This window comes from Miscanthus floridulus, chromosome 7 (assembly GCF_019320115.1).
Source record: "Miscanthus floridulus cultivar M001 chromosome 7, ASM1932011v1, whole genome shotgun sequence".
In the NCBI taxonomy this organism is placed as follows: domain Eukaryota; kingdom Viridiplantae; phylum Streptophyta; class Magnoliopsida; order Poales; family Poaceae; genus Miscanthus; species Miscanthus floridulus.
This window is the reverse complement of record NC_089586.1, coordinates 30039138-30047740: the sequence shown is the minus strand read 5'-3', so window position 1 is coordinate 30047740 and position 8603 is coordinate 30039138.

Below are 8603 nucleotides of genomic sequence, written 5' to 3'. Positions count from 1 at the left end.
ACGCAACATCAAGGGCGTACACAGGCTCACTGGCTGTTTGGCCACCCTGAGCTGGTTCATCTCCTAGCTAGGCGAGCGGGGGATGCCTCTCTATAAACTTCTCAAAAAGACAGACACGTTCGTCTGGACTGAGGAGGCACAATAGGCTCTGGAAAGCCTCAAAGCATCACTAACGTTGGCCCCAATCCTCGTCGCTCCCGAATAGGGAGAACCCCTCCTCCTCTATATCACAGCAAGCAACCATGTGATGAGCACCGCCCTAGTCATCGAAAGGGAGGAGCCAAGACACCCCCAGAGGATATAATGACCCGTATACTTTGTCGGTGAGGTACTCACCAACGCCAAGGTTTGGTACCCCTAGGTGTAGAAACTTCTATACGTCATGTTGATGGCGACTTGGAAGCTCCTGCACTACTTCACTGACCATGAAGTCATGGTAGTCACTTCGTACTCGCTAGGAGACATCGTCTACAACCACGATGCTGTGAGACAGATCTCCAAGTAGGCACTCGAGCTAATGGGCCACGACATTAGGTATATCCCTCGTACTACTATTAAGTCTCTGGCTCTCATGGACTTTGTTGCCAAATGGACAGAGGTCTAGCTCCTGACCCCAGACATCAGCCATGAGTACTGGATGATGTACTTCGACGAGTCAATGATGGCGCCTAACTCGGGGGCTGGAGTGGTTCTGATCTCCCCGGATGGGAGCAGGCTCCACTACGCAATCCATCTCCATTTTTTGGCCTCGAACAACACCACAGAATACAAGGCCCTCATCAATAGACTATGCATCGCCATCGAGCTCGACACTACGCGGCTATACATCCATAGCGACTTGGAGTTGGTCGTCGACCAAGTCATGAAGGAGTCTTCTTGCAAAAGCCCCCTCATGTTAGCATACTGCCAGGAGGTGCATAAGCTCGAGGATAAATTTTAGGGGATCAAACTATATCATGCCCCCCGAAAGGACAATGATGCCATTGATTTTTCTCGCAAAATTGGCTACCAGGTGGGTTCCGTCTCTAGATGGGGTCTTCATCAACAACCTTCACGAGCCGTCTGCCCGCATCCTAGAAGGTTCGATCCAGACACACTTCGACACCAATCTGGCACTCAAGGGCTCTGACCTCGGTGCCTCCATGACGACATCGCCATGGTTGCACTCAATCAAGCTGACTAGAGAGCACCGCTACTCACCTACCTCCTTGAGGAGATTCTCCCACTAGAAAGGACTAAAGCACGATGAATCGCTTGACGTGTCAAGACGTTCATCACATTTGGTGATGAACTTTACAAGTGAAGTCCATCGGGAGTGCTCATGAAGTGCATCCCTACCGACTAAGGGAAATAGCTCCTCCTCGAGGTCCATGCCAGAATCTGCGGACATCACGTGACCCCGGGGTCGCTGGTCGAAAAAGCCTTTCGCCAAGGTTTTTACTGGCCCACTACGCTACGAGATGTAGAGGAGGTCGTCCGCAGGTGTAAGGGATGCCAGTTCTACGCTCGACAAACTCATATGCCGGTGTAGGAGCTTGAAACCATCCCCATCACCTACCCATTCATGGTCTAGGGCCTCGATATGGTCAGACCCCTCAAAAAGGGCCCGAGTGGCTTCACTCACCTACTCGTAGCGGTGGACAAATTCACCAAGTGGATAGAGGCAAAGCCCATCACCAACATTCGCTCAAAAGAGGCGGTCAAGTTCTTCCTTGACATTATCTATCATTTTGATGTTCCTAACTGTATCATCACTGACCATAGAACTAACTTCACCGAGAAGAAGTTCCTGGACTTCTATGATGGATATGGCATCAGGATCGATTGGGCCTTGGTCGGACATCTATGTACTAATGGTCAGGTCAAGCATGCTAATGGCATGGTCCTCCAAGGACTTAAGCCACACATCTTCAACTGACTCAATAAGTATACCGGGCGATGGGTTGTAGAGGTCCCAGTGATCCTCTAGAGCCTGAGAATGACCCTGAACCTATCCATAGGGTTCACACCTTTCTTCCTGGCCTACAGAGCTGAATGGGTGTTGCCCTCTAACCTCGACCACGGTGCCCTAAGAGTGAAGGCCTTCAACCGAGACTGAGCCACGCAGGCTTAGTAGGATGTGGTTGACCTACTCGAGGAGGCTCATGATACGACCATCATCCGCTCTGCTCGCAACCAGCAAACTCTCCATAGGTACTATGAAAGAAAAATTAGGGGGAGGATCCTCGAGGCCAGTGAGCTTGTGCTCCGGAGAACCCAACCCAATCAACCAAGGAGAAACATAAACTCTCTCCACCATGAGAAGGACCCTATACGGTGATCGAGGTGATCCAACCGGGCACCTATCGGCTGAAGGACGACAACGACAATGTCCTCACCAACACATGGAACATTGAACAACTATATTGTTTCTTCCCCTAAAGCTCGGTCTTACCATTTTCTTTCATTCAACATTTGCTCCTACAAGCACCCTAGCCCGAGCACTCTTAGCCTAGGTCACTTGGGGGCTCCATGAGGGTGTGATACCACCCCTCTTTTTTACTATCATATAGTAATACTTTTTACCCAAACGAAATGGTAGTTTGTTCCTTTAATTACCCTACATAACTTATGTTTTAAACTCCCAACCGATCACACCCCGCCACGACCTACGGTTACAAGCAGCTGAGCCTCGCGGGCCATGCCTAGGTTCTTAAGGTTGCAGCCAATGGGTCAAACGGGCAGGTGCAAAAACAAAAGATGAAAAACAAAGCTATGCTAGGGTAAAAACAAGGACGGATGGGACAAGCTTCCCCTTATGAGTGATTCCATCACAAAAATAAAATTGAAGTATTCACGAATGTAAAAAACTGTTCACATGGGGGCTCCCCCATAAACTTATCTTTTACATATACTGATTATTTCTACTCTAAATTCTATTGTGGCCGCCCAGCGGCATCGGCTAATGGCACGATCGATGAGGTTAAGGGCAGCTTGCTTTCCAATGGGACAATGTTCGGCTTAGTTAGAGATGGGACGACGCTCACTTCCAACCCGGTCTCCACTCCTTCCATAGGCTGGATGACATCTTCCTGGCGCACGCCTTCAGCTATGCTCAAACGGCGAGCCTCCATCACCCACTGCGTGGAGACTTGCTCGGCAACCATCTGTGCATATGGCACCAAGCTCTCCCCAAGCGCATGGATTGCATCTACGCTCCACCCATCGGTATACCCTTTGCAGATGGTGGTGAAGTCCAGATCTGGGTGGTGCATCACCACTGAGGTCAGCACCCCCGACATCCCATAGAACATGCCGTCGTAGATGAGCGTTTGAAGTTCGTTTGGGACCTCCACCAGCTAGATGGCTGGTGTACTGGTGCTCGGTCCTGACCCAAACACCTCAGAAATGACCACCTAGGTGTCGTTACAAATTTGGTCAAGCTCCCCCTCGAGAGCACGTTGCTCTTCAAGGGACTTGCCTAGTGCCTCCATGCTCTGACCGATCACCACCTTGGTTGTCTCCAGCTCTTGCTCCAGAGAACCAATTTTTCCACCCAATTATGGAAAAATGATGACAAGTTCAGAAGCAAAGGAAAGGAAAAACCAAGGCATCAACTAAAGGTGGAACAGATACATACCAAGGTAGGTGCTTTCGAGGATGGAGAGTCCTTCCTCTTGTCAGGCCACCTTCTCGAGCAGTCGAGCATTTGACTCCTCTGCACCAAGCACCTGCCCCCGGAGCATGACCACTTCTTATTTAGCCTCCGACTAGGCCTTTCACTCCATCTCTAGAGCCTCTAAGAACTTCTGAAGCACTGCCTCGGTCTCCACCAAGTGGATCTTCACTGCATTGTGTTCCCTCTCAGCAACAGTTGTCCATTCAACCGTAAGCAGTTCCATAGCCCGCGCTCCTGTTGCCTCGGCCACCTGGTCTTGGGACTCGTGGTAGGCAGATTCTAGCTGGTGCTGAAGCTCATCAACCTATCGTGACATCAGTGCGATCATGTTCCTCCTGAAGGAAACAGGACTTGTGGATCGACATTGCCTCTAAATCCTATAAAGCAAGAAGCAAACATGCTAAAACAACCAGTGAAAGACCAAGGAGTTAAGGACAAACGCTAAAAACATAGAGAACTTACCTCTGCGATGCATGGCAGGTTGACTGTAACTGCCTGATGGATGAGCTCAACCCGCTCCAAGGCCTCCTTAAGCCTCGCCTTGGTTTGGGCGAGATCGAACTCCATCAACAATCCTCTCTCCCCAAGCAAGTGCCAGAGCTTCACCTCCTCCTCATCACAAAGGATGAACTAAGCCTTCCCCGGGTCATCAGGGTAGGGCCACACTAGCTCACGGGTAGCCCCTGACCCACTAGAAGATCCAGCCATCGCAATATCATGTGATGACCGGATCATCACCAACTCCTATGATGGTGAGACGGCTAGTGGCTCCACCCCAATGCCTACCTCACCGGAGCTAGGGATCTCCACTATCTGGACTCCGTGGCTCACCGATGGATGTTCTACCTCCGACCTGGCCATGTCTCCTCCCGACCCCTCTAGCTCTAACTAGGAGGGTGAACCGTGTGCTCCTCCGCTAGGCGAGGCAAGGAGCCTGGTTTCCCTCCTCTCTTCTGCCACAACTGTTGGGGGGAGGGATCGCAAGGGTCACCTCTGACCCAACCTTCATCATCACCACGGGGATCACCACCATCACCGCCGCCATCGCTATCACCATACTCATGACCGACTGGGAGGACGCAACCCCTAGAAGGGAAGGTCGCACCGCCGCTAATCTGCTTTCTCCACCGCTCATCATGACTCATTGCAAGCTGGGTCTGCACTCCTCCCGCACAAGAGGTGGGGCGATGCCCAATCCCACCAGTCCCTAGCCACTGTCAAATAAGTGTAGGCCAGTCGCGCTCAAAAAACTCAGTTGTGAGATCAAGAAGGAACATAAATGCATACCTAGACAAAAGCGGCAGAGCCCTAAAGCCCTGACTCACTGGCGACAAGCCCACCGGATGAGGACCACTCATGGGTCGTGACCCATGCCCCCTAGTATTGACCAAGGGAGGAGCCAACCCTACCGGTTCCTGACCAGCCCACGAATGGTTGTGACCACCAGCTCATGGTGAACCCACTGGAGCAACTGACGAGTCATCTCCCCATTATGGGTCGCGCACACGTGTCGACCCCAAAGATGTGGGGGGACGAACACGCTCCTCTAACCAGCTGGCGTGCCCCACCACGCTCAGAGCAGGGGGGTATGGAGCCAATGATGCCTCCGAAGGGTGTGACAACCGTGCCCGCTTCACCTCTCATTCGATGGCGGTATCTTCGCTCGTGGCATGTTTCCTTAACTCAGGAACATCGCTGCGCTTCTTCGTATCCCACCCACCGCCAACGGATGCGGCCATAGGCTCACGACGCTCCACTGAGGTCACGATGATGCCCCTATCTCCTTCATCCTTGGAGGTACTCATGTCACCACCCATCTCCATGGGCTCCTTCGACTCAAGCCCTGCCTCCACGTCGCTCAGGCTTTCACCTCCCTAGACTCGCCGGCCGATCTCCTTCTTATTCTTGAACCTCCTTTGGGCCTTCTCAGCTCTCTTCTTCTTCTTGGCAAGCGCTGCCTCCTTCTAGGTAGCTTACCGAGCTACGCCCTCTGGCCCCCTTAGAAGATGCTGTCGGGATTTGTAACCCGTGAGTGCCTACGAAACAGATAACTCAAAATCAAAACAAAGGAGAGAAAGAGGGAAAAGGTCATGGAATAAGAAGAGGGGAGCATACCATATTGAATAGCTTCATGGCGTGAAGAGGTCTGAGCGTTCCTTCAAGGGATTCTTTATCCCTCAGTTACAGCACCTAATTGAGTCGACTCCAGACTTCGTCCTTCAGCAACTCCTCTAGCGACGCACGGTCAGGATCCATTGGGTTGAAGTACACCCACATCGACCACCTCCTCTCCACCAGCAGGGTGACTCAACGGTGAAAGAAGGTGTGGAAGCCCGAAGCCCATCGAGTCTATGCTGCACCAGCTTCGGAAGCTTCGCCTCAATGACCTCCAGCTTGTTCTGCCGACCAAAGGGACCCCACCAGCTTTCCCTCCTCTCTGGCCTTCTTCCGGTGAATGGCGGGAATGGCGCCTTCGCTGGGTTCCTGATGTAGAACCACTCGCCATACCACCCTCGATTGGAGTCGTAGGGGGAGGACGTGGGGTAGGAGGTCAATGGCTTCGGCTTCTTCAGCAACATGAAACCCCCAACCAGTGTGGTTCTGGGTGGCATCCCCTCAGACAAGGCTCGCCCACTGAAGATCCATCGGAAGAGGTCCACATGCGGCTCCATCCCATGGAAGGCCTCGTAGACGATGATGAAACCGACGATGTGCAGCACCCTAGTCAGATTGAGGTGCTACAGCTCTAGGCCCCACTCATTGAGAAGCCCACGCAAGAACCAGTGCACGGAATATCCAAGCCCATGCTTGTGGAAGGCGAGGAAGGAGACAACCTCATTGGCCCATGGTTGCAGAACAGCTTCCCCTAGCGTAGGAGCCCTCCAATGCACCACCTCCTTCGACGGGAGCAGACCCTTCTCAGCGAAGATGGCCAGCACCTCCTCGTCTACGTTGGATGGCCTCTAGTTCAACATCACGCTCTGGATTCACGAACGAATCTATGAGTTCTCCTCTCCCTCGCTTTACCCTCTCTCCTAGAAACCATCGCGTCGCACGAACGGGCTTGGCAAAAAGGAAGGAGGAGAGGCAGTAGTTGGAGAAAGGTGAAAGAATGGGAAGACAACCCTCTCCCTTCCCCCTATTTAATGCGGATAGGCATGCAATGGGACATGTCCTGATTGATGGGACACGCCCTACCCAACGAAACGTCGCCTGGTTAAAACGGGATGTGGCCTAGGTAGGGCCCACCACTACCACAACCCGGACATAGGAAACAAGACACAACCACACGCAAACAACCCTTTGCCTTCCTAGGAAGGGTTTGGAAGGGCCCACCAATAGGATCTCCATCAAGGAAAGACCAACAGGCTACCTGAGTCGATCGGATGGCTCAACCGACTGTCAAGAAATAGGTAAGGAGCAGTGGGATGCCCCATGCGGGCTATGCTGACTCTGTCATGAATGACGGACATGGATTCCATTCAGACATATCCGATTAGAGCTCCTCAAACCTGTCACTTGAGTCATCAAGGTAACTTTACCAAACCTTCTTACTTTATTTTATTTTCTAAACGCATGATCATTCATTCATCCTTTCTCATACACGCATTCACACATTCATCCATACAATCATTTATTCACCCATACATCCAAAGCATTGTATATGCAATTGATGCATCACAACGCTTCGTGTTGCGTCATGAAGAGGTAGTCGCCTCATTCGACATGAGCGACGACCGGCCGGGGTTCGAAGGCCAGCCCATGAAGGGCTCGAAGCCACCTCACGTCAAATAGAGCCAGGGGAGAAAACACATATGAGCCCTAGTGGCCCTTGCCTGATCTGCTAAGAAGCAGACAGGGTCATCTCGACCTTCTTGTTTGATCCTAACCTCGAGCCATGCCCACATAATCTTTATCGAGGGGAGGCCAGTGGGCCACCTGAATTAGTCTCCAGAATGGCTCAAGCATCTGTCGGGAGGCGGGTTAAGGAGTAGTGGAATGCCACATGAGGGCTATGCTAACCCTATTACGAACGATAGACTCAGATTCCACTCAGACATACCCATTAGATAGCTCACCGAGCACGTCACTCGAGCCATCGAGCAAGCAACGTTAGCTCAGCCCCTTTGATTGTGGAAACCGCAGATGGGGTAACGCACAAAACTAGACCAACCCCTCGGCCATGTCCGACACTTAGGTCCACGCTCCGTCACGCCCGACCCCCCAACCGCGCCCGATGTTTGGGTTGGCGACCCAATGCCTGGGTCCACGCTCCTAGAAACGATGGCTCAAAACCTAGGAAGGGGAGACGTGTGAAAACAAGAGACATTTTTTCCTACTCATTCCACTATCCTCTCCTCGATCTTTAGTGACACCTGACCCCAGCAACGGCAAGGGGTCGGATCTCATTCGGGGGCTACACCCACCGGGTGCGCTCGTGCGCACCCGCTGGCAAGTCGAAAAATCCTCCAGGTGATTCTACCCGAATCGCTAGGGGGCTCGGGGGCTACACCCACCGGGTGCGCTCGTGCGCACTCGCTGGCAAGTCAAAAAATCCCCTAGGCGATTTCTAGGACCACCAATGATGAGGACATGACCTCCATACATATGACCATGCTTAGAGAACCATATGGAGACCAAGGAGATCAGCGAGGGTGTCCTAAGTATGAAGGAGGCCCGAAGCTCATCCGGTTTGAGTCACCAAGGTGGAGGCCCAAATCAAGTTCGAGTCCATCTTGGCCTCCAGGACCAGTCTGCCTTAAACTGGTCACCCAGAACGCATTCGGACTCTGTTTTCAATGATCCACATATGGATGGAAAGCTAATTGAATAAGGAAGCCAACCCAATTGGTCTCACATCAAAATCCCTTCGGAATCAATAGGAATCATCAAACCAAGTTAGCATCAAGAATCTATTAGGGTGCTGTGACACCCTCTTTTGGTC